We start from the raw sequence: 23,126 nt of genomic DNA, 5'->3' as shown, positions 1-23,126 counted from the left end.
CATTTCCTACAAGAGAGACACAAAACTTTTGATTCCTGAGTATGCAAAAGCTATTCAATATTAGCAATATTTTTTTTTAATTGCAGGTTTTTTATGGGGTTGTCTCCTTTCTACACATTGTTTTCCTCCTTCTTCGTATTCTTCTTATGAGTGAAGCAATTACTGTGAAGTTTCCCTTTGTACAGTAGTCTCAAATAATGTTATGGGTTTGTGGGGAGGCAGATTCCCCATAATTCCTGAATATATTAAAAATAAGACTTAATCAAGGTTGGCTTGAACTTTGCCAAACATGGAAACCCCCTGGATTTAGTTATGCTAAAGAGCCAACCAGCTCTGCATGACTTGGATGGGCCATTAGCAAGGGGACAAAGGCTGGTGATAGCCCATCAAGAAAACTATCAGAGGGCAAGACTGCCAGACAAGCAAGTGTGGGACCCCTTCTTTGTTGTGTTCTGGAGGGCAAAGTCAAAGTCCATGTTTAGAGTTTCAGCTCCGAATGACCTAAAATGGGGGGAGGTCAATGGAGTTTGTTAGCAAGAAGGAAAAGATCTCCATGTGAGCTGGGGATGACAGGCTGGAACTAAAATAAACAAATAATGGTTTTATGCTGTCCTCTGAATCCAGTGCTGCCCTTAAGAGGGAAGCCAGACCCTCACAGGATATGACTGTTCTGCAATCCCTTAATCTAGGTGCAGGTTGTAGATGTGTGTAAATAAACCATATAGTATAAAGGCACCACAGTCTGCACTGTGCCTTATTACCCAAAAGAAACACAGGCCCTAAGTAAGTACCTGCAACCCCTGAAGTCTTGTGCACTGTTCAGGTGGAGATTGGGGTGGCATGGTCTAGCAGCAGATTACTTTCTACCTGCACCACTTGGCATCAGGCAAGCAAGAGGCATTATCAGAGTCCAAAGGTACACACCAATCAGGCAAAAGCACTCTAGGAGGGTGTGAAAACCAAAGTCAGTGATTGTTGAGATCTGGGAAAAAGGGTGTGCGGCTTGGAGTTTTTCCTCTGCAAAGGTCAAATAGAAAGGCACAGAGGGTCTCATTCAGCCCCCACATCCAAGGTCTTCCCCTCATGGTCTGCAATACTGCCATCTTAGAAGGGGGTACATTTTTGGCCAGTTCATCCCAGGGACACAAAAGAATGTAAGTAGAGCTTGCTGGATCAGACCAATGGCCCATCTAGCTCAGCATCCTGTTTTCACAGTGGACAACCAGATGCCTCAATGGGAACCCCACAAGTGGGGCATGAGCACAAGAACACTCTTTCCTCCTGTGGTTTCCAGCAACTGGTTTTCAGAAGTTGTTGGTGGTATTCAGAACTACTACTGCCTCCAACCATGGAGGCAGAGCGTTGCCATCATACCTAGCAGCCACTGATAGCCTTATCCAGGGGTCGGCAAACCTTTTCAGCAGGGGGGTAGTCCACTGACCCTCCGAGCTTGTAGGGGGCGGGCGATGAACAAATTCCTATGCTCCACAAATAACCCAGAGATGCATTTTAAATAAAAAGACATATTCTACTCATGTAAAAACACGCTCATTCCCAGACCGTCCGCGGGCCAGATTTAGAAGGTGATTGGGCCGGATCCGGCCACCGGGCCTTAGTTTGCCTACCCATGGCCTTATCCCTCATGCATTTGTCTAATTATCTTTTCAAGCCATCCAAGCTGGTGGATAAGGCTGTTGGCAGCAAATACTAGCTGTAATGGCACTGCTTTACGTCCATGGTTAGAGGCAGTAATGCTTCTGAGATGCCTTCAGGTTTCCCACCGGCATCTCACACAAGGACTTGGAGGTCCTGCCACTACAACTCCAGAAGCCTCGTGATCAGAATCCAAAGTGGCTTCCATTGTTGATCAGGTATGTAGCAGTGGTCACATTCAGTTCTCATGTCCAGGAATTCCTGCAGTAACACACACTCAGGCCTCCATTTGGCTGCTTAGGAAGGGTACACATCAGTACAACGCTATGGACTCATCAAAGCACAGCTTCAGTTTGACATGCCCAAAGCCTTCCAAGCTATCCCTGTTTCTGCGGCTCCCACTCTCAGAGCCCTTGATATGAGACCTTTGTGTAACCGGGGCACTTCTGACCTTTCCTCCTTGACCCTTTGCCGTATCTGGCAACTGAAAGATGAAGCTGATTCCTCATCAACAGTAGTAGTTACCTAGCTCAGAGGCATCTCCATCCCTAAAGAGCTACTTAACCTTCATGGCACTTGACCCCCAAGGTCAGCTTTTCCTCTATACATAGTCTGAGCGACGTCCATATAGGCTTTCATGGCATAATGCATGGAGATCCAACCCAAAGGCGAACCAAAGCAAAAACATTCACAAAAGCAAACAGAGTTGATCCCCTTGCGAGGTCGGCATTTTAAGCAGGTCGGAGCTAGTAAATCCATATGTAAAGGGCTGTGTCTCCCAGGTGGGTCTACTGCAAGCTCAAGCAGAATTAAACATTACAGGAACACACCCGTCCAAGCAGTAATGCTAAGCAGGGCTTGCTGGCATCCACAGTCACAGTACAAAGATCGTTTAGAAACACAGATACAACTCATTTGCAGTGTCTCAGTGGGAAGGGAAAAATGTGCAGCTCGTTTCCATTGGGTCTTATTATCATGCATTATGTGCAGGCTAGCATATGAATTTGCCCAGTGTGTGACGCTATAATGGCACAGCCTGCTGTGGTGCACAGGTGAACGGAAAAGGAGAGTTTGAAGCAAAAGTAATAACAGAAAAGAACCTCAACCCAACTCTGCTATGAGTGAAGAATGAAGAGGAAGGGGAAGGGGGGCTGGAAGAAGTATATATGACTGCTATTGAATAATGAATTTGAGGCTCAACTGTGGCAAAAGTATTCCCCCAAGGAATCTGAGTCACTGCATTTCCTGGCCAGTGTACATCAGAACTACCTAGGAGCTGGTGGAGCTCCCAAATCAGATCCAAACACAGCTCCGTCGAAGGATTTAAGGTGGAGAGGAAACGAGCTGCAGCTGCTGGAGTTGCCATGACAATTTCACCTGGATTGAATGTGGGGGATTCTCCCCAGGTGGAAAAGTGGAGATATTTCAAAGGAAACCAAAACTCTTTCAATAAGATGAGCTCCGATGGTTTTCCCTCCCATCTCCAGGCTGTCGCTGGATTTCATCTAATGCAAAATTTGAAATTAATTTGTTCTGAAGCAGAACCATGAATGAATTGCAAGGGGAGACCAAAAAGGGTTATGGGAAGATTTGCAAAATGGAAGTGATCTGTACGTTTGTGTGGGAAGCACTGATTTGTCAATGTCCTCACCAGCCCAGGCAAAATCTGCATGCCACTAACAGTGACTTCCTTGAAGTCCTCAGTGATTGGACAGGGATATAAGGAATTGGGCAATCCTTGAAGCATCCTGGAGGGAAATTGTTGAGGGCCGCATAAACTGAGTTCCATGTTGGCCCCCTCAACTGTATATCCACAGCACGTTGCACAGTTGAAGTAAAGCCTGAAGGCACTTGATGCAAGAACCTTCCTGAAGCTAAGCACATCTAAATCTAGTTACTTCCTGGATAAGAGACACTGGGCAACCCTATGGGCATCACAAGGTACTTCATGGGACAAAAGGTAGGAGATGAAAAATGATAAATAAGTGTTCAAACTTAAGCAGGGAAATCCAAACCTGAACATGCCTTTTCAAGCCTCTGAATAGGCTGTGATAAAAAACCGAAGGTGGGTTTCAGAAAGAAAGGAACCCAGAATGCATTTGAATAAAGATAAATGTGAAACATTCATGCATAGTGGTGGTGGGTCTAACTACCTGAGGAGACAAAGTCAGAAACCGACTTTGGAGAATTAAATGCTTTTAAATTACACTGATTACTGCTTTTGGTTGGGACAATGCTATTGGCCTCCATAATGTAATTACAATAATCATATATTGCAATAGCTTGACAGGAGGGCAGAAAGAGGTAGGCGGGAATGGCCAGGAAACAAAGACAAGGGTAATTAGGGAAGGAAATGTAAAAATAAAACCTATATTTCTACTTTGGGCACATTCTCCAGGGAGGAATAAAGTACTGGTTTGTTTTTTTTTAATACAAAAAATAAAATAAAAAATCCCCTACAGAAAGATCATTATATCACTTTTATTTATTTTTTATTTCGTAAAAAAGAACATTAATGGTCTTTATTCTGAAATGTGTTATGCAAAGGAGTTTTTCTGTCAGCTTTCTTTCAGCTTCCCCTCCATCTGCATTTTAAACCCATATCCCCCATGTTCCCCATGTCCCAGGGATGCCACCTTTCCCATGACTCCCAGTTTTTCTGGGATGTAATCTTTCCGTGGCTCCCAGTATCTCAGGGATGCTACAGTTCCCATGACCCCCAGTGATCCTAGATGATGCAGCAACCATTTGTTGCCACCCTGTGCTTTTGGGGGGAGAAATAGTGGGGTATCACTTGATATTGCTCAGTCCTTGCACACACATTCCTAGGAGTCTTGCTTGGTACATCTTTCACACTGTGAAGCATGAAGGATAATGTAAAGAGCTCCTAGGTACTCTTGCCTCTAGACATTGGTGCGCAGCAATGACATCATCACTACAAGGGAGAAATGAGAGCTCCAGCCTCCTCCAAACCTTCACACTTGGAGTGGGAAGCAACCACCTCTGGGGTGTCTAAAACTGAGAAGAACCTGCTGGCAAAGGATGCCTGACTGCTGTGTTTTTGTGTGAATTGCTCGTGGGAGTGTGCATCCTGGATGGAAGGAGTTAAACCCTGAGTAGCAACAGAGAGGCAACAGGCAACCTCCTCCGAGGAAGAGATAGTGATTCTTCAGCATCAAAATTTCAGGGGAGATTGAAGGCTGATGAGAGTCAAGGTGAGAGGCCTGAATCATGCAAAGGCAGACATACTTTAGATAAGTTAGGCACATGAAGTGCTATTCATACAAATGGGACTTTTCAGTGGTGGCCCCCCAGTTATGGAATGCCCTCTTCAGAGTGGATTGTCTGACACCTACTGCTACTGATAACAACAACAACAATTTCATTACTTATATGCCGCCCATCTGACTGGGTTGCCCCAGCCACTCTTGGCAGCCACAGCCTGCTCTCCAATCAGGCTGGGGTTACAACAATTAAAACATAATGTTAAAAGTCAGTGTTAAAACCAGATTAAAACCATTTACAGAAACTGGTGGATCCTAAACAATATACATCAAAAGCCAGGGTAGAGAGCTATGACTTTTCATCACCAGACAAAGACCCACTTTGTTTTTTTTATTTTATTTTCTCACACTTTAAAAAATTATTTTAGAATTTCCAGCCTCTGCCTTTCACTTTGGTCTGAGAATAATGCCTTTTGTGTTGTTTTGTTTTCAGCTCTGCAAGGATTGTTTTTGTGCCTTCCTCTGCTAAATGAATGCTGCTGAAGCTGTGTTAGCCTCTCCCTTTGATAGGACACCTTGTTTTGTGCTGTGTTCGCACTCTTGATGACTGCTGTTTTAAATGGTGATTTTAATGGGTTCTAAAAAGCTCAAATGCTTGCACAACATTTTGCAGCATTCAGGATGGTGTTACTTTGGAATTCAGAGCCTTTTTCTTTTCCTTTGCAGCCTCTGTTTTTAAAATATGGACAGCACAAAGCAAAGGTATAAATACCAGGGGCTGCTGCCCCTGCTCACGCTGCCTGCCAACCTCACCTACCCTCTCCTCACTAGAACCCCTGGTGTTGTTTCAACCAGTAAATAATTGTTGTTTACCGTGTCACCTGAGGGACGCGGGTGGTGCTGCGGGTTAAACCACAGAGCCTAGGACTTTCCGATCAGAAGGTCAGCGGTTCGAATCCCCGTGACGGGGTGAGCTCCCGTTGCTCGGTCCCTGCTCCTGCCAACCTAGCAGTTCGAAAGCATGTCAAAGTGCAAGTAGATAAAGAGGTACTGCTCCGGCGGGAAGGTAAACGGTGTTTCCATGCACTGCTCTGGTTTGCCAGAAGCGGCTTAGTCATGCTGGCCACATGACCCAGAAGCTGCATGCCAGCTCCCTCAGCCAATAAAGCGAGATGAGCGCCGCAACCCCAGAGTCGGCCACGACTGGACCTAATGGTCAGGGGTCCTTTACCTTACCATGTCACCTCTGCAAATGTTTCCTGACCTAACAAATATTATACCCCACCCCTGTTGCCAACCCCAACCCTTCCCTTTACACTTCACCCAAGCCTCCCATCTCTTCACAGCTCCTTCAAACTATCTGCCATTTTAAAACCTGCTTTCTTATTTACTCTTCTCCCTCACCATAACATCTTGCAAAGCCAGGGTTAGGATGAGGCACTGCAGATCCTCCAATGAGGGCTGCGTGATGACAGCCTTACAATTAGATATAGAAATAGAAATAGAAATAGAAATAGAAATAGAAATAGAAATAGAAATAGAAATAGATATAGATATAGATATAGATATAGATATAGATATAGATATAGATATAGATATAGATATAGATATAGATAGATATAGATATAGATATAGATATAGATATAGATATAGATATAGATATAGATATAGATATAGATAGGGCCTTCTCAGTAGTGGCACCCACCCTGTGGAACACCCTCCCACCAGATGTCAAAGAGAAAAACAACTAACAGACTTTTAGAAGACATCTGAAGGCGTCCCTGTTTAGGGAAGCTTTTTAATGTTTGATGGACTATTGTATTTAAATATTTGGTTGGAAGCCACCCAGAGTGGCTGGGGATACCCAGCCAGATGGGTGGGGTATAAATAAATTATTATTTACTATTATTATTACTTATTATTATATGAATTAGGAGCAGGGCCGAGCTGCTAAACATTGCACCCACCCTCAAAAGTTCTCAATTGCATGGTGCAGCCTCTATGACAGGTGTGGCAAGGAACCTCTCACCTGGGAGGGGATCAAACACAGCCCTTTGTCCTTGGGACTCTCTGAAAGACACACGCCTTCCTGAGACCACACCAATCCTTTGCCCTGATCTGCACCCTCCTCAAACGTTTTTGTTTGCTGGATTTGTCCTTGAACTGTACAAATGCTTCTCCCTTTCCTGGATAAAGGCTGGAGAGGTCTGGGGATGTGGATATACAGAAAGTTTTGGCATTTGCATTGCTGGAGTGCAGCCTTAGTGTAAAAAAGGTAAGAGTCACATACCTTGCTTTATGGCCCCGGGAAGGGTGATCTCTAGGAAATGGAGCCCCCTGGTAGAGGCACAGCCAGCTTCAGCCAATGTGTGGAGCAGAGTAGACTTGCAACACTAGGGGCAGGACCAGGAAAAGTCCTACTTCATTTGGAGACCAGGATTCAACATCCCCAGTTGGCCATGGAGCTCATGGGTGACCTTGGGCTGGTTCCAGGTTCTCAGCCTGATCTACCTTACAAAGTTGTTGTGAGGATAAAATGGGGAGGAAGAGAGCTACATACACCCTGTTGAGCTCCCTGGAGGAAAGATCAGATGGAAATGCTATAATCAATAAACAAATACTGAAAAGGGACTACAGTGATCCTTTGGTTACTTATTTCTTGCAGCACCCTAGCTGTTAGTTCACAGCACATGGTTTAGGGGAATTGCTGTTTCTGAAAAAAATGCATCTCTTTGTATGTGTGTCTGTGTTTATATATTTTATAGCAAAGCACAACACAGAGGGTTTAGGAAACATAAAGGTTTCCAACTGAGTGAACACCAAATGGAAGATTAAAGTCTCGTTTGCAAAGGATTCGTCATTGACCCAAATTAAACCAGTCATCTCCCCTTCCACAGCAAACAGGACTGCCTGTTGAGCTAATTGGAAGCTCCTCCTTTGTTAGGATAATCTGATTTGGAGACCTTGTGTTTCCTTGCAGAGATCTGTCATCCAGGTATTGTATCTCCCCTGCCCCTTACAGCACATGAACAGGAATCTAACACTTCACCGGAAACTTGTATCTCATTTCTCCAGTTATAGTTAGATTTGGCTCAGGCAAATCTTGCCATCTAGGAACTGTATTTCCCAACACACAGTTTCAACTAGTGTACTTTTTTTAAAAAAATGTATGCAGTTCTGACTAATCTACACATTTTTGAAAAGCATCTTCCCCATATATGATGCATAGTTGTATGTTGATTTCCTGAATGTATGAATTATTACCAGTTTTCTTGTTGGATTGCCTTACCCCATACATGCCCACTCAACTGCTTTGATAACTGGAAATGGCACTGTTACAGTCACCACACAAAACCTGTCCAAACTTGCAGTGAATGTGTCTCTTAGTGTGGCAGCACCTGCACATTGGAACTCCCTGCCTATTGATACCAGGGTATCACGTTTGCTGCCATCTTTCCAGTGTCTGGTTAAAACATGATTATTTAGGCAAGCCAGCCACATTGATGCTGATTTTAATTGTTCTTTCAAACGCTCCAACTACTTGTTATTATTGTTCATTCAAATTACTTGTAAACCACTTAGAGGATTTGTTGTAATCAAGCAGTATATAAATTTTGATAAATTATAATAATAAAAATATATAAATTGCATGCATTTCTGCGCATGTTACGTGGCTGGAGGATTGAATGGAAATTTTCAGAGAAGTATGGTTTTTAGAATGGCTGTGGCTTGGTTCACATATTGTTGGGGACTACAGATTATGTAGGCTGGCCTTTAAATGGGAACAGAATCAAATTTCTCCTCTATCCCTATCAAAAAGGATGCAATGGGCAAAGTCTCTAAAGCTAGATGCAGTTAAGTGTATGTGATGTTCCTAAGGGGAAAGAGCAAGATTCTGAAAATCACACACGCACACAGTCCCTCCTCTCAAGCATGTATTTTTAGGAAGCCCCCCCTCCCCCATGGGGGCAGTTCAGAATGTCAGTCTCCCCTCTCTAATCAGTACATGGCAGCAACATCTTGTAACACGGCTTCTCCCCAATGGTATCTGCTATTAACAGCTGACACTTCATTTCAACAGAGCCTCGGGACTGTCTAAATATTTGCCACAAATACGTGCCGTTCTTTCGTCTTGTGATGCGGCTCAGCTGCCCCCCTCTGGGGTGGTGGTTTTGACTTTGATTTCTTTACACACTGCAAACACAACACCCGCTTAAGTGAGAGCCTTTGCCAAGCGAGATTCAGCTCAGGATGCAAGGAGGATTTTGACCGGAAGGAGAAGGAGAAAGGAAAAGTTTTGCCAGAGGAGTTTGTCACTGTGACTGCAAACACTTAGAATCCTAGAATCGGAGAATTGTAGAGTAGGGAGGAGACCATGAGGATCATCTAGTCCAACTCCTAGGTGGCTGTCCCATACTGGGATCAAACCTCCAACCTTGGCATTATCAGCACCATGCTTTAACCAACTGAGCTATCCAGGCTGACCAGAAGCACTGAGGCAAGAGGCCACAGGCTGAAAAGGTGGCAAAGATGCATGTCTTTTAGGAAGTGGAAAAATTCTAGGAGCATTCTGGGGAATGGAAATGTCAAGGGGATGTTCAATCAAGAAAGCCAAACGAAGCCAGCCATAACCTGTATGCAACTGCATATTTCCCAGTTTGGGATGCCCCAAACCCATGCAAAATCTATCAAAATCAACCTTACTTCCTTCGTGTCATGCATTCTGGAGCTAAATTTAGGGAACACGCTTTGCTTTTTGTACAACATCCCTCAGTGGTGAGATGTAGGGTTGGTTTTCAACATTGCAACATATCACCACTTAAACATCACAATCTACTGATATATCACAATGTCTGAAATAAAGATGGAGCTATGTAGAGGCATTGGCTGGCTTAATGGTATTCCCCGCATCCCGCTTTTTGCATAGTGCATGATCCCGTGCACACACACACACACACAATTCACAATATATTGCCAGGTCATATATTATGAAACCGGTCTCACAATATGGACTTCAAACTGGTTTTGGACGGTATATCGATATATCATCCAGCCCTAGTGAGATGGGGATCCCATTGCTCTTAATATATTGTAGGACTCCATCAGTCCAACCAGCGTGCCGATGGTCAGGGATTATAGGAGTTACAGTTAAGTGACATTGCCATCACCACCACCATTGTTATTTTCATTCTACTTCATATAGCAACATATTGAAGTGGTTTATATGAAAACATCTCAGGAGTCTCAACAACAAGGGTGGTTGAATGTCCTACTTTACAGAGTACACTCCTCTAGTGGAAGAAGTCACCCGTTTGAAGGGCTGCCCAGTTCAAGTCTGGCTTAAAGATAAAATGGGATGAAAGGAAGAGGGACCCTGAAGTTGCCCAGCCATAGCAGACTGTGCCAGGCACAGGTCACTGCCTCTTGCCCTATGGCAAGAGGTCTCTCTCGACCCCCCCCCCATCTGAATACTTCTGATTTTAATGTTCAAAACATATATCAAGGTGGCTGGCAACAAAGCTACAGTAAAATCAATCAATCAATATCTGTAAAACACAAATAGAAACGTAAAAAACCCCGCAATAGATACCGGTTGGCTAAAGAGAACTTGACGTGAGCCAACAGTGTGACGCGGCAGCTAAAAAAGCCAATGCAATTCTGGGCTGCATCAATAGGAGTATAGCATCTAGATCAAGGGAAGTAATAGTGCCACTGTATTCTGCTCTGGTCAGACCTCACCTGGAGTACTGTGTCCAGTTCTGGGCACCACAGTTCAAGAAGGACACTGACAAACTGGAACGTGTCCAGAGGAGGGCAACCAAAATGGTCAAAGGCCTGGAAACGATGCCTTATGAGGAACGGCTAAGGGAGCTGGGCATGTTTAGCCTGGAGAAGAGGAGGTTAAGGGGTGATATGATAGCCATGTTCAAATATATAAAAGGATGTCACATAGAGGAGGGAGAAAGGTTGTTTTCTGCTGCTCCAGAGAAGCGGACATGGAGCAATGGTTCCAAACTACAAGAAAGAAGATTCCACCTAAACATTAGGAAGAACTTCCTGATAGTAAGAGCTGTTTGACAGTGGAATTTGCTGCCAAGGAGTGTGGTGGAGTCTCCTTCTTTGGAGGTCTTTAAGCAGAGGCTTGACAACCATATGTCAGGAGTGCTCTGATGGTGTTTCCTGCTTGGCAGGGGGTTGGACTCGATGGCCCTTGTGGTCTCTTCCAACTCTATGATTCTATGAGAAAGAAAACTCATATCGTAAAGGCCTGTCTAAAAGGTACCATTTTAAAGAGGTGCTTGAAAGTTGTCAGGTTTGGTTCCTGCCAAATCTCTACAAACAGGAAGTTTCACAGGTCACTCAAGCGAAAGCCTCAGTCCCTAATGAAGAGCACCTGAACCTGCAGCGTGTGGGGAACCAACAGATGTTCCCCATCAGAGGATCAAGGTGATCGAGGTAGAGTATTAGGGATCAGGTGGTCCTTGAGGGACTTTGGGTCCAAGCTGTTTGGCGCTTTAGGAATTAACACAAGAATCTTGAACCTGGCCAAGCAGCAAATTGGTATTGAGAGGTGTTGTGTTTCTAAATTTGCACCTGTGCCTACAATTTAGCACATGCATCTTTTATATAAACCTGCACCATCTATATCTCCTCTTTTCGGCAATGCACCCCCCCCTTTTTCGACAATGCTTTAAGGGCATGGAATTAAGTACTCACTGCCCCCACTCAACAGCCCCATTGCCCAGACATATAGAGGCTGTCCCCCTATGCCAGCAGGGTTTATTTATTTATTTATTTACTTCATCCGTTTAAGGCTGCATCAAATGCTCATCCCACTCAGAGCAGATGCATCAGAGTTCATGGGCTTGAACTTAGTTACATTCATTCTAATGGGTCTGCTGTGAGTGATTGTTAGTTGGATTGTTAGCTGGATGCAAATCCATCATTTCCCACCTTTTAGAACCTTTTAGAACATTTCTCACAAGGTAGTGAAGAATAGAAAATTAGACGTATCACTATAATCCATAAAACCTTCCAATAATACTTCAAGCAACACCCGAGCAACAGCAGGTCCCTGCAAATCTCCAGTCCTTATCATTTTATTTATTTGAAAACAAACAGAATGAAAATCTGGAAGTAAGGGCCTGGTCTCTCTTCTCAACAAGCAAACACTCCAGCCCCATCTGCATCCATGGAGAATTAAAGTGCTTGTTTGTTTTTGGTTGTAATGGTCAGCAGAATGGCTGTGTATAAACTTGATGTCTTGAGGGCCCCTGCCACAGGCTCTCTTTTGGATTTCAAATGAAAATGGCAGACCTCGTTCGTCCCCAGTCAATGCCACACCTGGCACCAAAGTCTGGAAAAATCCATCCCTGGGCTTCATTCCACTTGCCCACCAGTGATTACCAGAATGACAATTTATTTTATGACAATTGGGGGTGTGATCGACAGAGAGGGGACCAGATTGCAAATGAGACATCCTTGTTGCATGAGGGTTTGCCCACCTCAGTTGTTATTTGACTTCCCATCCATTGTGTGAGAAGTTAAACCATGTTCAGCTGCAGAATTAAAGCTGCTTGTTAGCAATGGCCCAGGTTTTTGGTGGAGATAGAACTGAATAAACATAGCAGAAGGTAGTGAGATAGGATAATTAACCAGTGTGCTAAGGAACTTTCCTTCTGCTTTGACAGTGCAACATTAAGCTGAAGTTTAGGGTCACAGAATGGACAAAACTGAAAAGGATGCTAAATGCATGGGCTAACCCTGAAACTCCCTAGTTCTTTATTATTCCCCAGAACATCTTATTGAAATTCTCTTTGTCTTGATGCCGTTCCTGCTTGATGTTTCCTTACCTTATATTCTCCCCCCACCCCAGTGGCACTGAACAGGGTCAGGAAAACATCAAAGCAGCTAACCCAGTCGGGTGGAGCCAGACTAGCTTTTTAGCAGCAGGGCAGCAGGCGGGTCAGCATTGTGCAGGTGCAGCAGCGGGAGCACTGGATTGGCTCCTTGTTTATTCTGCCCTCAGTTAATTCCTACCATTATTTATTGCCTCTTAGATCCTACACAGTTTGCAGGGATATCAACAGCTTGTTGTTTCAGTGCAATGGCATAGAAAAGGAACAACTTTTTGTGACAACAAATATTGTGATAGTGAACAGCGGTTGCTGCAGCTAACAAACATGTTGCAAAACAGAACAAGAACCCATCGCCGTGGTCCAAAACGCTCATCACCAAATTACCTTTTCAAGCTCTCTTGAATTCTGGAATGTTACCCATTTTTACCATCCCACTCTCACCATTCATAAATGTGACTATTGCACAAATAGCTACATAAAATCTGTTAACAGCTTTCATTTATTGTGGTCATTTGAGTGTGATGCTCATAAACTCTTGTAAGGAAATCATTGCCATTACATTGCCATTTCAGCAGGTAAAACACACACCCACACACACCAATGAGCACAGTTACAAAAAGTCCTTAGAAGTATGGAAAGAAAAGATCCAGTGTATTAGCAAACATTAACAACATGGGCGCAAATATATTCCTCCAAAAATGCTGAGCAAGAAGCACATCACAAAGACCTGGGATGAGCCTTTGCAAACTTGGTGTCCTCCCGATGTTTGGGGACTACAACTCCCATCATCCCCAGGCAGCATGACTGTGATGGCTGGGGGCCAATGGGAATCGTCATCCAAAATGTCTGCAAGGCACTGAGTTGGTGAAGGCTTCCTTGAACAATGGCCATTCATTCCTCTATCGGAGCTACAGAACAACTCAACACTCAAGTCCCATCCACCTGCTCTGTCTCTGCTTCACAGTACAGAGCATCCAAAACAACTGGGATATCCGTTTCAAACACCTCTCCTTGAACCCCTCCTCAAATTTTTAATAAAAAAAAAAACTAGTAACACCAACCGTAAAGAAAGGCACTTTCCGCCAGTTCTAGGAACATCTCCTTCAAAAGTCCTTCCTCAAAGGAACCACAACAACAGTGAAATCTCTTGTTAAGGTGATGCCTACCTGAGCCATCCTTTGTGGATCCACCTCTTCCCTCCTGATCGTCCTCTCTGCTTTGCTTTGCTTTCTCACGGCAAATGTCTCATTCTAAGTTTTTATTTTTGCCACTTTAAGAAAAAAAATATGGATAACCTGCGCAGAACTCTGCCGTAGGGATGAGCAGAATAAAATGTCACTTACCTGAAAGAGAGAAAAGGGGAGGGGGGGAGAGGAAAGCAAAGCATTAACACGAGTTCCTTTGAAATCAGGTCAACATCAAGCTTTGAAATTGCAACAATGACGACAATTTTCCCTGCATCCCCTTCACTTTTTGATGAAATCCTTTACTCTTCAAAACTCATTTCCCAAGGCCAAACATTCCCTTCATTATCCCTCTTTTTTGTTTCCATTATACCGACACATTTCTTGTTCATCCCTGGAGAGAGGAGGTCAAGAGAGTGGGGCAGAGAAAAGTACATCAGAGAGGCTCAAAAACAAAAAACAAAGGGAACTGCCAGGTGTTCGCTGTATGGAGGAGACAAATGAAGATGAGCCATCATTGTTTTGGGGGAATTAGAATGGAGACTTCTCTTACACACATCTTGGGGTGAGTAAAGAACAGCAAAAGGTCCTTGCCTTTGGTTGCTTGGGGTGAAAACAGGGCAAAGGGGGTTTGGGCCAAAGGAGATCAAAGCTGGGACACAGGACCAGCCTAGGACTGGGGGATCTGCAGTCCTCGAGATGTTGTTAGACTCCAGCTCCCAGAATTCTTGATGACTGGTCATGCTGGCTGGGGCTGATGGGAGTTGGTGTCTAACAACATCTGGAGGGCCACGCACACTTCATCCCTGAGCTAGGACAACTGTAAACAGCCAAGATGGGTGCAGAAGATCACTGAAATGAGCCGCCTGCTTGGTGGTGCACATGCAGAAGTCTTCAGGTAGAGGCTAGGCAACTCTCTGTAGGGATGGTCTCACTTGGCATTTCTCCCTATCAGATAGAGAACCAGCTGGATTCAAAATTCTCCCATATGCATGTCACATGACTCAGGTAAATTCAAGCTGGACTGTAAAGGAAGAAAGAATTGGGAGTGCACTTGCTTTCTCACTCCTAATCTTCCCTTTTCTGTTAAGCCCTGAAGGTTTATCTGACCCACAGCTGATGCCATGTGATGTAGGAAGCGTGCTGTTGGGTTCATGTCCTGCTTTGGGCTTTCCATTGTCATCCAGTTGGCCACTGTGAGAACAGAAGACTGACCTAGATGAGCCATTGGTCTGATCCAGCAGGCTCTTCCTTTTTAGGGGGTTAGTTTGGCCCAAATCACGGCACAGGCCAAATGAGAATATTTAGTGGTTAGAATGTCAGGTATGACCTGGAGGACCAGGGTTCAAATCCCCACTCGGCCATTATGCTCCCTGGGTGTGACTTCGGGCCAGTCACTGCCTCTTACCCTAACCTAACGTGCAGGGTTGTTGTAAGGATTAAATGAGGAGGGGAGAACCATGTATCCCCCCCCCCAAGCTCCTTGGAGAAAAAGGTGGTATATACATGCAATAAATAAAATAAAATATATTGGAGAGGCAATCCAATCGGAGTCTTCTTCTCATTATCCTGCTTTTCCTTTTTTTGCAAGAGAGAGCTTTAAATTTTCAACCCGTGTGAGGTGTCAGTGGCCGTTAGGGGGAAATCCAGTCCCCTTCTGCAGAAAAAATGAAGCCCACGCACTAGAGCTGCATTTAGCAATTTGCTCAAGGCCACAGAGGAAATCTGCACTTGGTATATAGACACTGGCAGAGATAATATCAAGTTCAGCAGAGTAGCTTACAGACAAGGTTATGCAGCATTATTAGTACCTTTCCGCCACGCGAGCATGCAGACTTCAGCTAATTCAAAGCACATTGCCACAGAGCTAGGTCCAGTCCAGTTGCAGTGAATTAAAATGATGGACAAGATTTCCCCAAAGAGACTATCTGGAAGATTAAAATGTACTTTTTGCACAGGAGTGTTTCCTGCCATGCCTTCTCACCTTCCCCAAAAGCAGGCCATTGCCCAACTTCAGAGAGTTGGAAAGGCCTACACATTATTGCCTGCTCAGGAACCAGATTAACAACCACAGCTCTTCAGAGAGACTGTTGGGATGTTCTTCTGTCCTTCGTACATGTGCTGGCTAGGCCAGAGCTACTCTCTGTTAGGGGTGGCTGGATCAGCCAATTTCAGTTCTGTGTCAGTTTCACATGAGAGTCTGTTCCATCCCATTGGTTCATCCTGGATAGCTCTGTTGGTTAGAGCATGGTGCTGATAATGACAAGATTGCAAGTTTGATCCCCGTATGGAACAGCTGCATACTCTTGCATTGCAGGGGCTTGGACCAGATGTTCCTCAGGGTCCTCAGGGACTCTATGATTCTGTGACCCACACTTTCTTGCACTTTCTTTCTTTTATCCTTTTTTTCGCTCTATAAGATGCACTTTTCCCTTCCTAAAAAGTAAGGGAAAATGTGTGTGCTTCTTATGGAGCGAATGCAGGCTGCGCAGCTATCCCAGAACCCCGAACAGCAAGAGGGATCACTGCGCTTCCTCTCGCTGTTCTAGCTTTTGGCTCAGCCATGCTCTGTCCCTTCCCCCACCTCCCAGAAAAGCCCCCAAGAGCAGCTTGGAGTGTGTGTGCGGCTCTTGGGGGCTTTTCCCTGAGGAGGGAGAAGCCGTTGCCCTTCTCCCTCCTCAGGGAAAAGCCCGCAAATGCCACACACATGCTCCACGCGGCTCATGAAAGGGAGCCTGGGATGCATACAGGCTCTGCTCAGCGCTCCTTTTAAATAATATTTCTTTTCTTGCATCCCCCTTCTAAAAAATAGGTGCATCTTATGGTCAGGTGTGTCTTATGGAACGAAAAATACGGTACTAAAGGAACTTTGGGAGGAATTCAAGGCCACACTGTTACAAACCTTCTGTCTGTAAAAGCACCTCTCCTTGCTCAATGAAACGGTCTCTCTCCTCTCCTCTCCTCTCCTTTCCTTGTGCATTGTTCTGGGGGCAGTGGCGGAGCTTCATGCTCCAGCACCAGGGGGCAGAGAGCAGGCAGGGGCAGGGTTGGTGGGCATCCCAGGGGCGTGGCACGCATCCTGGGCGCGTGGCATGCTGCCTGTGGGGGCGTGGCACCCAGCACGGGGTGGGGCAGCTGCGATGGCACCCCACCGGGGGCAGTGCGCTCCCCACACACTCCTCTTCCTCCACCAGTGTCTGGTGGTTCTTCAGAACAACCCCATACACCCTGAGCTCATTTGGGGGTGCAGGTTGGGAAAAGCCCCATTCCACTAACAGAAGTCATTGTACTGGCTTTCACTAGCAGGGCCAGTTAGTAGAATCTGGCCCAATGTTTAAATTGTATTCATTTCCCCCTGCAGTATATATTTTGTACACATTCTTCGCTTAAAATATCCATTCCTATATGCTTTCCCGCAGTGCTTTTTTCTAGAAAAATTGGTGCTAGTACATTCCATCAGTTTGGAATTTACGTATAAGCTAAACAAGCTATAGCTTAGGGCTCCACTGTCTTGCCCCCCCGCCAAATGGGAAAAAACTGGATTTATATTTCCAAAATATAAGATAAAAAACAAATAAAATAAAACCTACATACTGCAACAGTATTTTGTATTGCGTAGGCTCCTAAGATGTAAGTAATGGGCCCCGCCTGCTGGCCTTCTCCCTAGAATATCACTGGTTTGCTCATTTCTCTATGCAATGGTACCTTGGTTCTCAAACTTAATCCATTCCGGAAGTCTGTTGGACATATAAAGGGCCCAGTTACCTTCAGTAGCTTAGAGCCTCATCAAATCTAAATCCAACCCATGAAGTTGTTACAGTAAGTGCCACACTCTTTAACAACAACAAACAAAGAGGTGCTTGTACTGCATACCCTTGAGTACCCCTAAAAAAAAAAGAGCACTGCTTTCCCTTACTTTTTTCTGGGAACGTGCACCTTGGGGGTGTATTTTTTGAACCAAAACTGCATTTTTAAAACAAGAAGTCCATAGTAATTAGATATGCAAATGATTAAGCCGCGTATACATGCCTTAAATGAATAAATAACCTGCCTTCCAATCTACATCTAAGTCTAGGACCGGCAAGTTAGGATGGTTAACGTTAAAATGCAGGAGAATTTCTCCTCCGCCACTAATACTGCAATCTGGCTGGTTGGACACAAGTCCCCAAATCTCTCATACCTTGGAAAGGGAAGGACCCAAGCACAGAAACTTAATGGAAGAGTCTCCTATTTGATATGCAACCCTAGTTCATAGCAGTGCAAAACCAAAGTCTGTTTCAATGAATTACCGGCTGCTCTTTATAGGACTATCATAAAATCAAGACTGGTGACAGCTCAACTGCTCCTAATCAGTTTCAACTGAAGAGGTTCTCTCGCCCTCATTTTTTTAATAATAACAGAAGCAATTTTAAAGGAGATTAACCCTTTGCTTCCGATTTTTATGCAAGGCTTTGGAACTGCCAGAGCTGGAAACGTATTGTAGCTGGCAGGCAGATCAGTTTTTTAATGCACAAGGGTGGTTGCACCTTTAAGAGTCTCTTGGAATGGGAACTTTGAAAGTGAAGCTTCTTACAGAAATGTAAAACTATGGCGGTGGAAGGTGCATTGGGCCAAATTTTCTTTTCTACACAGAAATCTATTGTGGTTTTCTTTCATTAGGGGGTTATTTTACTTTGACTAGATCCATGCTGCTATTCCCAAGTTTCAATTTCTGGATAAATCTGGGCAATTTCAGCAGAGTAGAAATATCCCCCCCCCCAAAAAAAAGGGTATTTGCTTCTTACAAGCTGTTTAAGATGGTTGTTTACTCTGGCTTCTGGTCATTCCTCTGATTTCCTGGATTAATTGCACAGGTGATGATAACCAATCAGGGATCCTGCAAAGAACTATATGACATCACAGTGCTACATAGTAAATCAGACTTGACTTCCCAAAGATGCAACTGGGGGTAACTGAGGGCAACTGAGAGTAAGAATAAGTTGCACTTCTTTGAAAACACAGCCATGAAGGCTATATAGAATATATCACCTCTAGGAACAGAGGCATTATGCCTCTGACTACCCATCGCCAGGGAGCAACAGCAGGAAATGGCTATTGCCCTCATATTTTCTCTGTTTCTCATTGGCATCTGATTGGCCACTGTGGGAGACAGGATGTTGGGCAGTTTGAGCCTTTGGTCTGATCCAGCAGGGCTCTTCTTGTGTTTGTTTTCCTTTCTGGTTTTCTCAAGCTTTATGGGTTTCAACAATAACATTTGATTGAGCTGAGAATAAGTGCAATTTGAAGGAGTGCTGGAGAGTTTCCAAAAAGAGGCATGTTGGAATCACTGTGAAAATGTCAGCAATAACAGTGTGTCGTTTTGCTTCAAATTCCTAACACCTCCCCCCCAAAAAAATGTTTATTTAGTAATAAACTGGATCTCTTCGTTGCTTTATATCCAAACATTTCAAAGCAACATACAAAAAAAAAAAGTAATTCAGGCAACAACAAAAACATTATAATCTTGCAAACCTTGAAAAAATTCTTAAATATTATTAATCTAAGGGGTTTGGGGGGGATTATTTTACAGCACAATTATATGCTTAGAACTCATTGGGTCTTCTATCCAGGCAATAGGTTTAGGATTGCTGCATTAAGCAATTATTGCACCTGCCTGAATAACCAGTTTGCCAGATGCAGTCAATGGGATTCCCTCCAGATGTTTTGGACTACAATTCCCATCATCCCTGAGCACTGGCCCAGCTGGCTAGAGCTGATGAAATTTATAATCGAAAACATCAGAAGGGTATCATGTTGGCACTCCATAACACTAAACCCTAACACTTCACACTAATCCCTTTTTCCTCCTGCAAGATGGAATCAGGGTCTTAAGAAGCCAGTAGCTGCCCCTTCAATGCTCTTTGTTCTGCTACACCTGACGCAGACTTAGTTCCACAGGAAAATTCTTTTTTTTTTTTAATCATCATTTTCTCAGACCTCCATTTCAAACCATTATCCCCTAGAGGAGTGCTTTTACTTTCCCCTCATTGCCTCATATTGAGTTTTTCTGTGTATTAGATTTGTTCCCCCCACCTCCTTTTTGCAGTGAGCATATTTATTGATTTTCACATTGGGCAAAGCAGCGCGTTATGCACCTGTGGGGAATCTCCATCGCTAAAAGCCAGAAGGCTCTCACCAGCCCATTGTGCAAAAGAATCGAGAATTAAAGACGGGAAGAAAAGAAGCAGCGGGCCTCCAAAACATCTCCAACCAGGCAGAGGGACACAAACCCAATTGACAAGGCGGCACGACGTTCCTTTCTGCTCACCACCGATGTGTTATTTGAAACCACAGACACAGCTATTTAAGTAGACAAACAAACCCAGGCTTGCCAGCAAACCCTGGCCAGATTCAGCTAACACTGCAGTGCTGGTATTTCCAGCTTAGAAGGATAAACAGGACATGTGCTCTGCTCGTATTGTTTCAACCTTTTTACATGCACACAAACATGCACAATGAGATGCTGACACTCAACAATGGCTTAATCTAGACATAGGGAACCTGGAACCCTTCCGTATGTTATCGGACTACAACTCCCATCATCCCCAAACAGCATGGCCAATGGGCAGGGACAATGAGAGTTGTAGTCCAAACACATAGTAGGGTCACAGGTTTCTCCATTCCCGATTTAGAGCAGTAGTATTCAAATGTCCCATGCTGCTCAGGGAACACATCCTGTATCACATACCCTCCAATATTTTTCTGATGAAAACAGAGATGTCCTATTCAATAGTATCCATCTGACTCGTTTGCCCCAGCGACTCTGGGTGAATTCATATATATATATATATATATATATATATATATATACACACACACACACACACACACACACACAATAAAACATTAAACATTTCTATATATACACACACACACACACACACACACAATAAAACATTAAACATTTCAAAACTTCCCTATACAGGGCTGCCTTCAGATGTCATCCAAAGATTGTATACTTATTGCCTTGGATCCAACATTTCTCCCATGAAAATAGGAATGTCCTGAGGAAAAGCGGGACATTTTGGGATCAAATCAGAAACCAGAGTGGCTTCTGTAAATCCAGGGCTGTCCCTAGAAAATAGGGACACTTGGATGATCTGGTATCAGAGCTAGTGCCTGTAGTCTCCGTGGACCAGGCAAGGACGGAATTCCAAGTTCCTAGGAGTTACACCAAATCTGATCGATCTGGAAGGTTCCTACTGCCTGCCAATCACACAAGCAGATATTTCATTCCATTATTCCATTCTTGTTCCCAAAGAACGCTCCGAGACCCAAGTATGCACAGCCAGGCACAGCTCTGGCTTTTATTTTGAAGGAAGTTTGGGTTGCCGCTCTGACCCAGGGCCTTCCCCCAGCATTTGGTGGAGGTTACAGCCTATTTCAGGACCAGGTTTCCAGGCCTTTGCATGGTTCTAATATGTTCAGCTTGCAGAATCACTGGATGCAACAAGGTAACAAAACACCCACACAGCTGCTTTGAAATGACAAGGAAATTGCAAGCCCCGGTAATTAACTGTTCCTGCATATTAACTTTGGAACGGTTTTGGATGTTGCTCAATAGAATTCTCTGAATGATCTTGGGGGCTTGGAGATAGAAACTCCCCAACTTTTTTTAAAAAACACACACTTTTTGGCTAATCACATCTTCTCATAGCAAGGAGGAATAATTCCTTCAATTATTGGCTGCAGGGCCACAGGTGGAAACTCAGCATAGTGCACAGACTAACTTTTCACTCAGGTGATTATGAGTATCTAGTTGTTTGCAGATCTTCTATGCTGTTACATTTGAATAAACACAACCCTTTTCATGAGCTATGGTTTATTGACTCTTTTTAAAGTGTGTAACCAAATTTTGCCAGAACAAGGAGTGTCCGATGCATAGAGGACAGACAAACAACTTTCCAAAGAATTATAGTAGTTGATCAAAGGGTGGATGTAAATTCTCATCAAAGGGAAGGTGTCATGCAGCCAGTAGCAGTGCTAGAGAAATTTATACGTGTCCATTCATGAAAAGCTTTTTAGAACCCCAGTCTCGATATATATTTTATTCCTCAAACAGTAAACAAGGCAGGGCAGCAAATGACCAGACCAAGGCCATGCCATGCATCAGTGGCAAATACAGGAATAGCTCAAGCCAATCTCCTGCCTGCAGACTTGTCTGCCATGCATGTTCTCTCGCTCCACTGTCCTTCCTTGCACTGATTGATGCTGCAGGCTCCACACCCACCTCCATTAAGGCATTCAAACTTTTGGCCTCTTGCTCAATGACCTGACTTGATGATACTTAAAAGTGGCAACTGAATGGATCGCCTCCTTTCAGAGCTTTACGGCCTGTCATTTCACAGTCATTACATACTTATCACATGCGGCCTCTCGTAAAACAGGATGCTAAGGACCAACTAGTAGAATCTCCTTCCCCCCTTTAAAATATATCGAGTGACTTCTGGAGGTCCTACGTTATTGGGGTTGACTGCATTTCCAATTGAGGCAAGGGAGTGTTCCAGGTATGCGAGCAGGAGACAAAAAGGGATTTTTGACAAGCTCAGAAAAGTAGGAAGAAGGGTTGATGTTGGTGTAACAACTGCAAAGCAAGGACATAGATGCCCAAGATCCCCTTCTGCATAGGGAAGCACCAGTAGCCATAGCATGGCTTTTGAATGTCTTAGCTGAGATGGCAGTTGCAAAGGAACAGGATTAAACAATAAGCACATAGTTCCGTTGCAAAGGTTTTCTGTTTGTGACTACTATACAGCATTTTTATAGAGGCATTTCTTTGGCTCCTCTCAAAGCTTAGCCCAAGGAGGAACCACTCGTTTACATTGCTGAGATACTGTGGCAATGCTACACTGAACACATTTTCTATCTCTGGTCCAGAGGAAACAACCAGTGATGCAATCTATATCTTCCAGATTAGGGAGTGAGAAATTGCAAGCTCAGGCATGGAGCCGTCTGCTTCCAAGAGGCAATGGCAGCAGCAGAAAGAAACAAGCTTTCTTACTTCACCACTTCTCATTTGGCCTTCCTGCAAACCTCCTGCAGAACACAATGACCCTTCAAAAGAATCCCAGAATTGCTGACATTTCACAAAGATTCCTGGGGGTTTGGCGGGACGTTTCTCTACCCTTGCACCCTTCATCTCCCCTTCCGTCCCCATCACTATTGTG

General features: G+C 44.2%; 1 protein-coding gene across 9 annotated transcripts in view; it reads right to left on the bottom strand.

Annotated features, from left to right (window-relative positions):
* NTM (neurotrimin) overlaps window positions 1-23,126 on the bottom strand; it is an 822,171-nt gene that overhangs the window by 517,399 nt on the left and 281,646 nt on the right. The window lies entirely within an intron of this gene.

This window comes from Podarcis cretensis, assembly GCF_951804945.1.
Source record: "Podarcis cretensis genome assembly, chromosome: 15".
NCBI lineage: Eukaryota > Metazoa > Chordata > Lepidosauria > Squamata > Lacertidae > Podarcis > Podarcis cretensis.
Note: the sequence above shows the minus strand (reverse complement) of the source record. Positions and strands in the feature narration are given on the sequence as shown.